General features: G+C 36.3%; 1 protein-coding gene across 2 annotated transcripts in view; it reads right to left on the bottom strand.

Moving 5' to 3' along the window:
- LOC120629868 overlaps window positions 1–15,140 on the bottom strand; it is a 100,260-nt gene extending 85,120 nt beyond the window's left edge. For both annotated transcript variants that reach the window (XM_039898960.1, XM_039898945.1), the window contains exon 1: window positions 14,970–15,140. The gene's annotated coding sequence lies outside the window, so the exon portion shown is untranslated. The remainder of the gene's footprint in view (window positions 1–14,969) is intronic.
- Window positions 15,141–15,491: the final 351 nt, after the last annotated feature.

Raw genomic sequence — 15,491 nt, forward strand, 5'->3', positions numbered from 1 at the left:
AATCGCCATATAGCATAGCCCCAAAGTAAGCGTAGCTTGTGTTATGGCTACTACAAGTATGATAGATAGCTGATGAATATTTTGACGTGACAACGTCTTATAAATTGGTTTGCCGGGTGACACTTCAAGAAACTGCGTTACGCTCCGCTCACGTTATGCGCTCACAATGAGAGCGAGTGAGAGGCACGCGTCCCTTCCACTCGGGCATGGTTAGCCCGCCTAAGAGCGAGAGAGACAGACATAAAAAGTGAAAGGCACGCGTCCCTTTGTAGTAAACGCTGTTTCATTGTACGCAAATGTATTGCAAGTTATTGTATGTATATTTGTATATAAATACGTATGTATGTGTAAAGGTAAAAATAAAATATTGTTAATATGAAATTCAGTGCGAGATTCTTTGTATAAATTAATGTTTTAAATATAATTCTTTGTATAAATAAATGTTTTAAATTGTTACTATTATTTCATCCTTCTTCCTACTATACGAATGAATATTCACATTAAAATTATTTTACCACTCAAAGTCGTTGTCACGTAAAACTTTCGCCCGTATACCGACTTTACAGGCAACCAATTTTTTATGAATATAATACACATTAATACCTACTTATAATAATAATGTATTTAATAGTGTTTGTACCTCTACTTATTTATCAATTTTATTAATTTAAAATTTCTACAGGCGCTCTAATAAAATTTTAAAACACAAAAGCTGCTACTACGACTAGACTTTGATAGTGAAATATCTTCTTTAATCATGTAATACATAATTTTAATGTATCATTAAAAGTTTACACAGTGCACGCCAAGTAATGAATTTTAAAGACAATTTTTGCTACTTTGGATTACCTTATTGCAATTTTCTTAAAGAACTCCAAATTTTTTGAAAATAAATTATAGCCTATTTTAATTCGTGATAGTTTAGCTTTCTTTTGGCGAAGAAATGGTTAAAATCCGTCCAGTACTTTCGGAGCCTATTGCTTATTGGCTACAAAAAAACCTTCTAAAATAGAAGTACAGATTGTGATAAATCGAATTGAGTGACTTTCCATTTACCAAAATCTGGCCAATACGGTTGAACAAAAAGTTGAGCATGTATTAATTAATGATCCTTCTGTAGTTGGATAAACACAACAGGCAAAAGGTAGGTACCTACTGGAAAATTGGAATATCCCTTTGTCTCCAGATTCATCCTTCACGCGTCGCTACCCCTATATGTACGCTCTACGCTTTACAAAAGGGGCAAAAGAGGCATCTCGTTAATGAAAAAGTACCTTAAGTAAGTAAGTATTAAAGTAGAAACAATAAATAAACACTTAAAAAAATCGGCTGTCTGTAAAGTCGGCTTACTGACCATAGTTGAACGTGACAACGTCGTAAGAAACTACTGATGTAATAGTTGCATTTTTCAAAAGAAAATTTTAATTTTATTTGTTTGATAGATATTCGTTGCTATAAACAGTTGACACCACATTCACTTTTCACTGCACTTCATCCTTGCCGAAAACATGTAAATGTATTATTGTATAGAAGCTGTCCACGCGGACGCATCGCTCACTCAAGTAGGAGAGAGACAGATGTCGAACGCGGAGGCCGACTGTGCCTCTTTGTCGCTTGTTCCGCGCTCTAGCTTGCACTTCAAACCTTGAATGGAACGCCTCAGAGCGAGGTAACGCCGCATACGTCATGTCGTCATGCGTGTAGCCGGCTCCATCGAATTATAAGACGTTGTCACGTCAAAAATACTATAAAACTAAGCGGAACAGTGGTAATAGTGGTTGATTTAAAAAAATATAAATCTTTTGATTAAAATTGTCAATATTACGAATACTTAATACTAAATTATTATAAAGGCGGCACATTTGAACGATGGGATTGTAAAAGGAAGTATTGTTTTTTTAGACAGTATTGTTCTTTGTATTAAACGTAAGCTTATAGAGAAGTCCTATTATAGTATTAAGGACTACGTCAACGATAAGAGTGCTTGGGTGTAAATTATTGCTCTAACCAGGTTGCTTCTTTAATAGTTTTAAATAACAATGTGAGATGGTGATAACAAAAAAAAAACAAAGTAAGTAAGTTTGTTGTGGGCTTCTTATTAGACCAGGGCGCGTTTGGAACCCTCGTAGTTTTATTTTTAAGTTGACGAATTTAGTTATCACCATCAACTCACTTCTATGTCATATTTTACATGTAATGTTCGCATCAAAAGTGCCATCTATGTGCCTATTTGAATAAAGGGATATTTGACTTTGACTTTGACACTCATCTTAAAAAACATAGATAGGAATTCACCTATCACATCTTTATTCCGTGTAAACTACTTCATAGCGTCTAATCAAGCGGTTATATCAGCTGATTGAACGATAGCGCCTGGGAATAGAGGCTTTTGTTTTTTTTATATATTGATCTTTCGTAACAAAGACAATCGCAATGACCCTTAGAGATAACATTACATTGAATACGTCGTGGCATTGGATATCACTAACGGGACAGCCTTGCCACGAAATTAGATACCTACTTCCCAACTAAGTTGCATGAATGAATATATTACTTATATTTAAGAATGTATGGCTTATACGGTGACGGTTCAGCCTAACCCACGGAACAATCTGTGTCATCATCATCATCATCAACAGCCATTGTGCGTCCACTGCTGGTCATAGGCCTCTTTCAAGCAGCGCCATCTTTTCCTATTTTGGGCTTTCCTCATCCAGTCGATGCCCCCGGGGATTCTTAGCACCCGCCATCCCCTCGACCGCTACCAAAATCGGAAGAAGTGGGGCCGGGGCCAATTTTTTTGTTGTGCTCGTAAGGATAATGCCCTAATCACCACGCTGGGCAGACGGGTTGGTGATCGCAGCACTAGACTTGATTGCGCTGATATCGCTGCTACCCGACATCGGCAAATGTCATTTGTGCAAGTCTAGCTAGTTTAGTTTAATGGTTATCCCGCCATTAGTCGCTCGTCAGAGTTCGTTAGTTAGCAGGTGGTACCACGAGCAGGTGAGGTTGACATTTGGAATATTTAGATGAAAGTGCACTCCCTTATCTCCCAATCACAATCACAATCTGTGTGCGATGCACCAAAAGAAGTTTTCAGTTTAAAAAGTGTGTCTGTTGTTTTTTAACCATACTAGCTGATACCCGCGACTTCGTTCGCAGAGATTATGGTTTTTTATTCCCGAGGGAACTCTCTTATTGCCCGGGATCAAAAGTAGCCTATATGCTATACATACAAACTTTCACCTTTATAATATTCTAGCTTCTGCCCGCGACTGGGTGGACTTCAGAATTGGGTCTAAAGCTTCGCTCGTTAACAATTTTTAATCTTACCACGGGAACTATTTGAGAGATCGGAAAGTACCTACATGTCTGAGATACATACCAAATTTCAAAGCTGTGTACCCGCGGTACTCGTAAACCATTTTCAATTTTCCCTCGGGAACCACTTAAGGAATCGGAATTAAAGGTAGCCTATTTTCTTTTCCATGTCAAAGGCTACATGCATGCCAAAATTTCATCCAAATCCGGTCAGTCATTTTTGCGTGATTGAGTAACAAACATTCACACTTTCACATCTATAATATTAGAAGGATTCGACTTAACCACAACTAGTCATGCAAAATAAACAAACAGAGACACGTGAACGCTTGGAATGGAAAACCGATTACTAAGAGAACAAAATGGGGACAGCGAAATAACTGAATTTCACTGGAAGTGAAGCTGGGAAAGTTCAACACAATTCTCGAATATAAAATAGCCAAGAGTCTTTAAACGGCACCAGTTGATGTTTTTTTTTATCTTTTATACTGACCGCTTAAGCTTTTAAAACGTGCTTAAACAACTAGGGCAGTTTTCGATAAAATAGAACCAATTCAAAAGCCTTTCTATGAGTCCCTACCACTGACCTCTATTTTTACAGGACAGGCTGTTTGTCACAATAATATTATTGTGTTTGTTTACAATTGATTGAGGCTAAGTTGTGAAGCGTTCAAGTCTTCAAGGAACTAAAATTCGAATTACTTAAACCACTGTTATATTAGTTCAAGAGTCCTACTCCGTATGTCATTTATATTAAAAACAAATTGATGGTCAAAGTACCCATATATATTATTAAATAATATATATAGGTATAATATATGTAATAGTTAGACATATGTTACCGCAGACTTTTTTGTAGATATTGACGTCTAATTTGACAATTGCGTGCGTTGCATGATACTCGTAGGTCAGTGGCGTGCACTTCATACATGCGCAAAAGCTCTGCCCATTTTATGCCATCTTCCTTATTTATGCATACCCTGGTCAAAAAAGTCTGTGCACGCCACTGTCGTAGGTTGATATGATGATGCATAATCATCATCATCATATCAACCTACGACAGTGATGTCTTTTATTAAACTGTAGTGGGTACCAACATCACTTTGCTATTTTGGCAATAGTTTCCGCAGCTGTTATTTTTTGTATTTTTTTCACAATTTGGGCTACACTATCGATATTTTCATACAGATTCCTAACGTGATCGAAAATAATCTATAGCCTGTTTATCTTTAGTTTCGGAGCCTATCGAATTCAAAAAAACAAATTGTTCCTCTTTATAATATTAGCATAGATTACAAAAATACTCACAAAAGTACCTAAGCGTAGTTATGTTATAGGTACTAACTATACTAATGAATATTTCTACGAATATTATACATACGAGTAAATATACTTATAATAAACAGATAAACACCTCTCTTCTTGAGCTGTTTTTAACGCCTAGGTTGCCTGGAAGAGATCGCTATGTAGTGATAAGGCCGCCAAATTGTATTCTTTTTGTTAAATTTTTACTTATAATTTGTTATGTTTATGTGGTGTACAATAAAAGTGTATTCATTTATTCATTCATTCATTCATAAACACCGAGACACTGAAAAACATTATTAATGTCCGTAAATTGCACCCGTTCGAAGCCGGGGCAGGTCGCTAGTTAAATAATAAATCACAACAAATAGAAAACTATTAAAATTTCAATAGACCGTGGAAATTGGAAAGTGAAAAATATCCTCGCCATTCATAATGTACCTACGAGCAAAATAGCATTGAATATAAAAACCGGTTTCAGACAGCTTAGTGGAAATCTAAAATTGAAGCTCTAGGTTTCATAGCGCATAATTTATGCCAGGTCGCTGAACGCAGTAAACAGCTATTGAATTTACAATCGGGATGAAAAGGCTGTGAGCTTTGGAAATTGGATTGGGGAATGGTGGACTATGAAAACTTCTATTGTAATCTGGCAATTTAACGTAGATTAAGACTCTTATTATATGCTCTCTTAAAGATTAATTTTAAATCCATTGTCAACGTCCTTTTCTAGCAAATGGCTTTGATTATCTAAAACAAGTAAACTATAGCTTGCACGTCCGCATTCTTTGTCTGCGCGTATTTCAGTTTTTCTATAAAATCCGGTGGGGGCCGCTTGGTTTCTTGGGATAAAAAGTCTGTCTTTCACCGTCCTTTTAACCAACTCTTCGCCAAAAATCACGTTGATTGATGGCTTGGTTAAGGTGTAAAAGAAGGGCAAACACACTTTCGTAAGATACTCTACAGTTCCGGAGTTTCGGAGTTCCGACAATTATCTAACCGGGGAAAGGATAAAAATGTATCTTCTCTCAGAGCACTGGCGCACAAGTGGAAATAATATCCAAATAATATATGTGTAATAATAAACGGGGGTAAACTTTACAGGGCATGCAAGGAATTCTACAAAGTGCTGCTACAGTTAATATATTAGAGCAACACGGATACTACGAAACACACTCACACAGACCGCACACACACCGCTCACACACACAGATACACACGCACCGACGAGGTCGCAAAGCTATTATCGCAGGATTTAAGTCGGAGGTACTAGCTTTGCGATAGTGCTGTTTCGAACTTATGTTCGTAGTTTCCATACTGCTTTAATATATTTACTACTAGCTGTTGCCCGCGACTTCGTCTGCGTTTGTTTTTGTTTTTCGAAATGTGGCATTCGATTTAGGTGTAATTCTACGCACTTTATGTATTTAGAATAGCTAAGCCTTAAATGACGGGTTGGCTGCCGTCCGCTGAGGAGTTGTGTCCTATATCTCCAATCACATTCATCAGATCTAACCGAAATTTGGGCAAAATTAAACAGACATTATAACCTCTAAAGTACAAAAGTAATTATTTAAATCGGTTATCATTTGACGGCGTTATGTAAAAAGGTAAAATCGTCACAACTTTCGTCCCCTCTCCCAAAAGAACTGAGCTTAATTTCGGGATAAAAAGATTCCTATATTAATTCTAATACCTTCAGAAATATGTGTACTTAGTTTCATGATGATCGGTTAAGTAGTTTTTGCGTGAAAGTGTAACAAACAAACTTACATTCACATTTATAATATTAGTAGGGAAGTAGGGATAGGGATAGGGATGATGCTGCCCTGTTTCCATCAAGCTGATGGTGTGCCCTTAATTAAACCGGCAACCAACACAGCAATGCTGATTGGCGACAGAAATAAACATGAGTAAAATACTTTCCCGGACGAGCTGTCTCAAAAAGGTGTACTACTTCTGCGGGTCTCCTTATTTCTGATTAATTGCTATATGCCGCTATATTAGCTTACTGGAAACCCATCGCCTGCTGAGTGACCTTGAGCCTTCTTATGAGAACCATAGTGACCAAACGGGTGACTTTAATCCTATATTATAACGAAAACACAGAGCGGTCTGAATACCCCTTTTAACTTAAATGGGTCACTTATTTACCGACTCTTTGGATTCATCAAATGCCGCATATAAATGCCGGTATATTTCTTGAGGTTAACCTAAATTTTAACACCTGAAGTGAATCGCCCTATTGAAAATCTGTGACCGGAGCAAATAAAGTTGGAATTTCTTTACAAATTCGATCGTTAAGCTTTTACTTACTATAAAGGAGCTGGTGAAAACGTTTTTGCTTTAAAACTTTATTTCAAAAGACTTTTTTGCCTTTCTTAATGACTTTTAAGTTTAATTAAGTACCATTAGCATAAAATAGTTCTCCTTAATGAATATCTCAATAGACTGACTGTTTAGTACCTATTACGTAAAGCACACTTAGCAGAAATACTTCTTAGCCGATTTGTGTCATATAGGTTTCGTACCCGGAGGATGCCCTGTTACTAAGCATCTATCAGTCCGTTTTTTTTATTCCATCACAAGTTAGCCCTTGATTATAAACTCACTTGGTGGTACGTAATGAGCAGTGGCGTGCATATAGGGTGTGCACAGAGTGTGCAGACGGTATAAAATAAAGAAAATCTCGAGTAAGAGTTATAAAAAACTTAAGGATAGGCATTGTAAGAGTTATAAATAGCCTATTCTTAAGTATTTATAACTCATACTGGTGATTTTCTTCATTTAAAATAAAATGCATACCCTGTGCATACTCTTTATGCACGCCACTGGTAATGAGGCAGTCTAATAAGGTAACGGGCTCTGTTTTACATTACAATTAACCCCCTAATCGGTTCCTAGGCCATCGTACCGGAGCCTTAAATCGCTTGGCGGCACGTCTTTTCGGTAAGGTGATAACTAGCCCCGGCCGAAGCGTTCCAAATTGTCCCTGCCGTGATGGAATATGCCCTATTACTGCGCCAAGAATCAAAGATGGTTTTTTAAGCTATATACAATATACATTTTTGTCGCCTCAAAGTAGGTCCAAATTGACAGTTATGAAATGTTATAAGAATGACGATTGTTATGTTAACGTTTTTATCAGTTTGGGAGCTTTGAAAACATCTAACAAGATGTTAAAAGGACCAACATTTTTACTTTCACAATTACGATAAATGAACGTTTAATTTTATCAAATTATTCATAATTCATAACTAGTAATATTTAAAACATGTTTTAAAAATTAAAATATTCCCTTTTTTATATTTTTAATATAAGCTGTATATAGCGAACGATGCTGGCTGCATATCAGTTTACCGTGGCGCGCGAAAAAAGCGCTTATTAAAAAGTTTATCCTGTTTTTAACTCTCGCAAGTGTAATGAAAGTCGTCGTATGGAACGCGTATGTTACATTACATGTTACACTCTCGGCTTTCTAAGCGCATTCGCTTTTAGCTTATGCGCCTATTTACCACCTCGATTGTAAAATGCAATGTTACCAAACTTGATGCATAGACTACTAGTCTTTAAATAGTATTATAATTTATGATAGATCTATCATTTATTAGGTAGAATAAGACTAGTTCTGGATTTGAAATAAATATAAGCACAGAGTAGACAGACGCATTGCTGCATTTGCTGCCATGTTGAGCGTCAGTTTTCACACTACACGTTCCAATTCGCGTGTTTAATAAATAACCCGATCATGTAGATGGCGTGCCGTAGCAATTGATTTTCAATTTTGCTTGGTTAAACTCCTAAAGGAGTCGTGTGAGACTGTGTTATTCCAGATCTAGTTGGAAAACTTTGTATAACATAACACATACAGCAATTTTTTTATGGTGGATTATTTTTTTACACGCAACGCAAAAACGACGGGGTGTAATTTTAAGTAGTTAGAAGGCTCACCTTTTAAGCGGAAAGCAATTGCCTATAAGCAAAACAACACTTCGCAGGGCATGAAAGAAACACGTCCGCCAACCTGAGGTGATTAAGCTTATGTGCCTGTTATCACAACGGGACCCACGCCCTTCAGACCGGAACACAGCATTGTAACAATGCTGCTTAACGGCAGAAATAAGGATGGTCAATGGTTGTAAGACTAATGGTTGAGATGGTCGGAGTTATTGACATAGCTCAGCGAGTCGCAAAGCTGAAGTGGAAATGGGCGAGGCAAATAGGTGCTGGAATCGCGACCCCGCACAGGTAAACTCAGCGTTGGTCGGCCCCTATCGAGGTGGACAGACGACATCAAACGAATCGCTGGAAACAAGCGGCCCCGGACCGTGGATTTTGGAACACCCTACAAAAGACCTGTGTCCAGCAGTGGACTTCAATCGGTTAAATTTATAGTAGTTTATCTGTATATTATAAGTATTTATTTGTATTATATTCATAAAATATTCAACAGCTATCTTAGTACCCATAACACAAGCTAAGCTTACTTTGGGGCTAGATGGCGATGTGTGTATTGTCGTAGTATATATATTTATTTATTTATTTAGTTCGGGATTGTTCGCCATGTTGACGAAAATCACAACAATTCAACTCCATTTTTCCGCCACAACGTTTAGCTTAGTTTTTAACTGCGTCACCGCGTACGACCTACATCGTAGTTAGTTGCGAGCATCGCAAAGCGGTCAGGGACACTGCTACAACCACATGCAGTCGATTGCATGGCTAAGTACGCTGGCAAATATTGCCGTTTCCCTTTTCCCACACTCGATTTTTATTATATTCCTGTGACACTGAGAATAATTACAAAGTATTTAATTGAAGCTGTGGTTAGAACTTGCGGGGGGACCGAGTTCTATCCCTGGCACGCACCAATAAGCATACATACTAACAGACAATATTATTATTTTTTTAATGATATTCTTTGAGATGGATATATGTGTAGTAGGGAGTATTTTAAATATGATATATTTTCTTTACATATTATATAAAACTAAGTCCCTCGCCGCGTCTGTCTGTCTGAACGGATTTTCATACGGTTTTCACTAATGAACGTGACTCATGCGCAAGGTCTTAGTGTATATTCTAAGTTTTTTTTTTGTGAATTGGCTTAAATATAACGATGTTTGTTAAAGATGTCATACCGACTTGGAGCTTTACGCCGCGAAAAACATTGATGATACATAAAAATTATATACTGTAATCATTATTATCTACAAAAAACCGCTTCACACTAACCGCTTTTTGTTATTATCCTAACGAATAGTTTTTTAATTAAGATTAAATGTACCTGCAAATTCCTCTTTAAATTATTCAAATTGGACATAGGTCCGTTTAGATGTTACGACTGGTACAGATATGCTAAAAGCAAGAAAAATGGCGCGTGCCGCCGCGCCAGCCAGGCCGTGTTCAATTAGTACTAGTAGTATAGCATCTAGTTAGTAGTTAGTATAACATAGTGGCGCTGCATTGGTTCTAGATTTTTTTAAGATATTAAAACAGGTAACAACCGATTTAATCCAGACCAAAATTGCGCAGTTCAGCTGGTTATTATATATTATTCAGTTTCCATGGTAACTAAAATAGGAAACAAAATTTATAATGTATTCTATCTCATTTTATTCCATATATTTATGTGTTTATTTCCTTATCGTAGCGCATTTTTGTTTTATCGAGTTTCAAACCACAACGATACTAAACAAGTTACATTTCAAAAAGCTTTTATTTTATTTATAATTTTTGTGTCTAGATAACGAAACAAAATGACAAATGTAATATTTTACATATAAACGTATAAAAGCATTGATTTAATATGTTATGTTATGTAATGTAATATGTTGTCTTCCTGTATAAAAGTGTTAAAATAATTTATTTTTATTTATTTATTTAAACTCTTTATTTGTACACCACTACACAGTTAAGACAATAAAGGACGAATAGAGAGAAGCACAAAAGCTGGAGTAGAATACAAAAGGCGGCCTTATTTCTTAAAAGCGATCTCTGCCAGGCAACCTTAGGATTAGGCCAATAAGAGCGAGAACAAATAGGTGGTGTAAAATTATTATAAACCTACATTCAAATAACTACATACAAATACATAAACAAAGTATACACAAATAAAAACATAAAATCAAATATATATAGATATATATATCAAATAAATATAAAAATAATAAACTAATATATATTATGATAAGCTATAATAATAAATAGATGGAATAAAAATAAAAACCAGTCGTCTTATTGCGCAAGATAATAAGCTTTAACTGCTTTATTATACATATCAAGCGATTTTGCCTGTCGTATGTTCGAAGGGAGAGCATTCCACAATTCGATAGCCTGCACTGCGAAGGAAAGCTTACAAAACTTCGTCTTGTGGAATGGCATGCTCAGAGTAAGCATACGAAAAGAACTTAAGTCAGATGCCGTTCCTACAAAGAATCCTATAATTATTTATGATGCAGTCAAAAGTAGCATGTTAGAATGGCTTCACCATATCTAAAGTATTGTGTAGAGCAGAATTAGTGGCATTGTTGCAAAGTTTTAGCATAGACGGCATGTTGGCTTGTTATTTTCAGAACAAAGGCTGCACTGATTAGGTATATGATGACACTAGGCCAGGCTGTGAAAGGGCATTTGATGGCTATATCAACCCTCTTCGTTTTAATAGGGGGGTTTTGTTTGGGAATAAAGATAGCATGGCATGATGAATCTATTGAAGTTGTAAATCAAAAATTCACTGAACTATAGTTGGAGTTTTATTATCACTTGTTCCAGATTACACTTTGATGCCCAACATGGCGGATTTTCAGTCTTAGACGACCTAGACCCAGCCTTTAAAAATTTAGGTACTTTAAGCTATTTTTTGTTTTTTGCCCCCCTAGTATTTCACCGCCCTAGACCGCCCTAGACCCGGGCCCACTAGCAAGCTTTCGCAACAATTTTCATATGTTTATAAAGTCCACACAGCACGGCTAGCATGGGAATGAGTCAATTATTTCCCCGGGGAAAGGACAGCTTTATCAACTCTCAGAGCATTGTCGCACAAGTGGAAATAATACACAAATAATATAATGTGTAATAATAAACGATAGGTAAACTTCTTCAATTTCATGTTCCTATGCTTTTCCATGTTCTCCGTTCAGCAGGGCTAGCACGGGCGGGAGATAAAAATTATATCCCCCGATTATATTATATTGCCCTGCACGGCCAGCATGCGCAGGAGATAATTATATCCCCGGGGAAAGGATAAAATTGCATCTTCTCCCACAGCTTAATCAACTCTCAGAGCACTGGCGCAAAAGTGGAAATAATATCCAAATAATATATATGTGTAATAATAATCGGGGGCTAACATCTTCTATACCATGTTGTCCCGTGCCTTAGCAGGTGTACACGTTCATAATATCGGGGAATATAATTTTTATCTCCTGCCCGTGCTAGCCCTGCTGACCGGATATAATTAACGTGTCCACCTGCTAAATTACTGGAACATGGAATAGGAGAAGTTTACGCCCGTTTATTAATACTCATATATATTATTTGAATATTATTTCCACTTGTGCGCCAGTGCTCTGAGAGTTGATAAAGCCGTGGGAGGAGGTAAATTTTTATCCTTTCCCCGGGGGAATATAACTTTTGTCTGCTGCATATGCTAGGCCCGCTGGCAGTGGCGTGCATAGAGGGTATGTTCCAAATAAAGATTTATTATTTATTATTATTATATCTTTCTCCTGTTAGAAGTCGGTTAGAAAGGGAATTCGATACTGACGACTATGTGGTCACAATCTTCCGGGAGAATCGAGTTCGGGATCAAGGCCCGTAAACCCGTTAGGTTCGCTTACCAGTTCGGCCGGTTTTCAATTTCAAGTAGATACAAGCTCTAGGGCTTTTTTAGTACCTAGCTTAGACACGACATAGATCTTTAGATCTATGTCGTGTCTAAGCGTACAATGCCCAAAAAAATCGCGCGGTTCGTTCGATTTTTAAATTCTTCACTTATTCGTTTTGAATAGATTTTCTCGCGACGGAACGATGGCGGTATATGCTATGTACATGAGAGGTTTCTCGGTAGTAATATTATATTAAAACAATTGTTTTTTATTAGGGTTTCTTTGAAAAATTCGATTACAAAATGGTTTATTGTTATTACACTGATTCCTAAGGAATATTTTATTATATATATTTTTAGATTAAAGACCACCCCCGGGGCTTTGAGAGTCTCATAGGTTCTAAGATCATACGAAATTCTGACTAGTCATGAATTTTAACTTAACTTCAAGGTTACATTAATAATATATTCTCTACTAGCTGTTGCCCGCGACTTCGTCTGCGTTTGTTTTTGTTTTTCGAAAGACAAGTGGCATTCCATTTAGGTGTAATTCTTTAGGTGCTATGGTATAAAATCGTCAAACACTTTCGTCCCCTCTCCCAAAAGAACTGAGCTTAATTTCGGGATAAAAAGCATCCTATATTACTTCTAATACCTTCAGGAATATGTGTACAAAGTTTCGTGATGATCGGTTTAGTAGTTTTTGCGTGAAAGCGTAATAAATAAATATACTACGACAATACACACATTGCCATCTAGCCCCAAGCGTAGCTTGTGTTATGGGTACTAAGATGACTGATTTTTTTTGTATAATATACATATAAACACACTGAAAAACATTCATGCTCATCACACAAACATTTTCCAGTAGTGGGAATCGAACCCACGAACCCACTCAGAAAGCAGGGTCGCTGCCCGCTGCGCCAATCGGCCGATATTAGTAGCGATGTATAATTATTTGGGTTCCGTTCTGGAATGATGTGGTTGCCGTTGTAAGTGTAATAACAGGCGCATGAGGCTTAACATCTATACCTGAGCTTGATGGAAACAGTCAGTCTGCAGTCAGAAACTTTGCAGGATGTGTTCCTCGCATAACCTGAGAAATGGCGCTCTGTTAAGAGGCGATGACTTCTTACCATCATGCTGGCTTTCTACTTGGTCCATCAATGAATAATTATAAAAAATTAAAAAATGAACTAGTAGTGGGTGGAGCAAAAAAGATCCTGGAGGGTCGAAGTGCATCCGCTGAAGCGGGGCTCATTACAAGATAGATAGATAGTAGTGGGATACAAAAATAGAAAAAGAACTGAGCCTAGCCTAGAGATAAAAATAATATCCCCTGACAAGGGATATAATTAACTTGTCCACCTGCTAAATCACTGGAACATAGAAAAGGAGAAGTTTACCCCCGTTTATTAATACACATATTATTTGGATACTTTTTCCACTTGGGCGCCATTGGTCTGAGAGTTGATAAAGCTGTGGGAGAAGGTAATATATCCTTTCCCCGGAGGTATAATTGTCTCCTGCCCATGCTAGCCTTGCTGTAGGAAATAATTAGTTTTAGTTGAATAAATAAATAAAAAAAACATCTGTGTGGACTTTCATTGGTTGTTAGTATGTATTATAATAGCAACATTTACATAAATATTTATTGCAGAAGATTCCAATCTCGCGCAATGTTAATTCAGTTATAGTTCATAATTATTAATAACAGTCCATAGCTGTACATAAGGCCTTTGCCAAAGAGAGGGTTTGTCAATAATTACCATACTGGACAGATTGGTTGGTTATTGCCAGTGCCTGGAGAAGCGGAGGTGTGGTGACAACTGTATTCTGATTGGTCATCACCTAACTGCACACTTCATACAAAGCATGTTTGATAAGCTAAGAAACTAGTTTTAACATTTTGTATATTAAACTCAACTTATAACCAAACATCTTGTATTTCAAGTAAAATTGACAGTTATTACTCATAAAATAGGGCTACACAAAATCTGAATGATTGAATGACTTATGAGTATAAATAAATAATTCACCCAATAAGTCCTAACCCTAAGGTTGCCTTAGAGAGATTGGAGAGATAAATCAAATAAAAAATTGACAATGTTTTATTTTATATATTTTGTTCAGTGAAATTTAGATTCTATATTGCTATTCTTATAAGAAAATTTGCAATTGATTGTAGTTTGCTAGTGCAACAAGTTTTGAAAAGTCTAAAATGAACTTTACTTACCAACATGTAACTTTACTTATTAAATGAATCTCAGTTGTCACAGCTTATTTAACATTATTAATGCTATATCTTTAGGTATGTACCCTATGCAATGTTTACAAACTTAAACCTTCAGCCATTCATAATAAGTCTACAATATCAAGAAGGTAAGTATAAATGCCTCAAGATACTAGTAAAGAAATACAAATGTTTGATTTTAAATTCTAACGACGTTACGTCCTGTTGTGCTACTTAGGAAATGTTTCTTGGTCTTATTGTAATAAAAAAAATACGTACCCAAAAAATCAATCTGGTAGAGTCAATATTCACACATTTAACATGAACCGCTGCACGACACAAAGCACTGTTTTAATTGCGTTTAATATCGATCAAAGAGTTATTTTATTGGTCCAAAATAAATATTTTTATCCATATTTCACAACGAAACCGACAAAACTCCATTGTTGCTTTTGGATTTGACAGTTAGTTGACAATTGACATTGACACTGACAGAAAATTTATTGACATCCATGTTTAAATCAGATGTTGCTATTTACTGTTTGTTAAATCCATTTATTTATTTTCTAGACTTAATTAACCTTGACTACCTAATGATTATTCTTTTTTAGGTACGATTTTTTTTCCTTTATCCGCGTAGGGAAAAGGCCTAATGGTAAATCACCGTATAGCCATCTTTGTATACAAGCTTTATTCTAAGTTTGTGTCTTGGTCTTTTAAAGCAAATTAATATAATATTCAAATTATCTCATACGAATTCACGGCATAGAAAATACAAATAGATACTTTGCTAATAGTTTA

This window comes from Pararge aegeria, chromosome 2 (assembly GCF_905163445.1).
Source record: "Pararge aegeria chromosome 2, ilParAegt1.1, whole genome shotgun sequence".
Taxonomy (NCBI): domain Eukaryota; kingdom Metazoa; phylum Arthropoda; class Insecta; order Lepidoptera; family Nymphalidae; genus Pararge; species Pararge aegeria.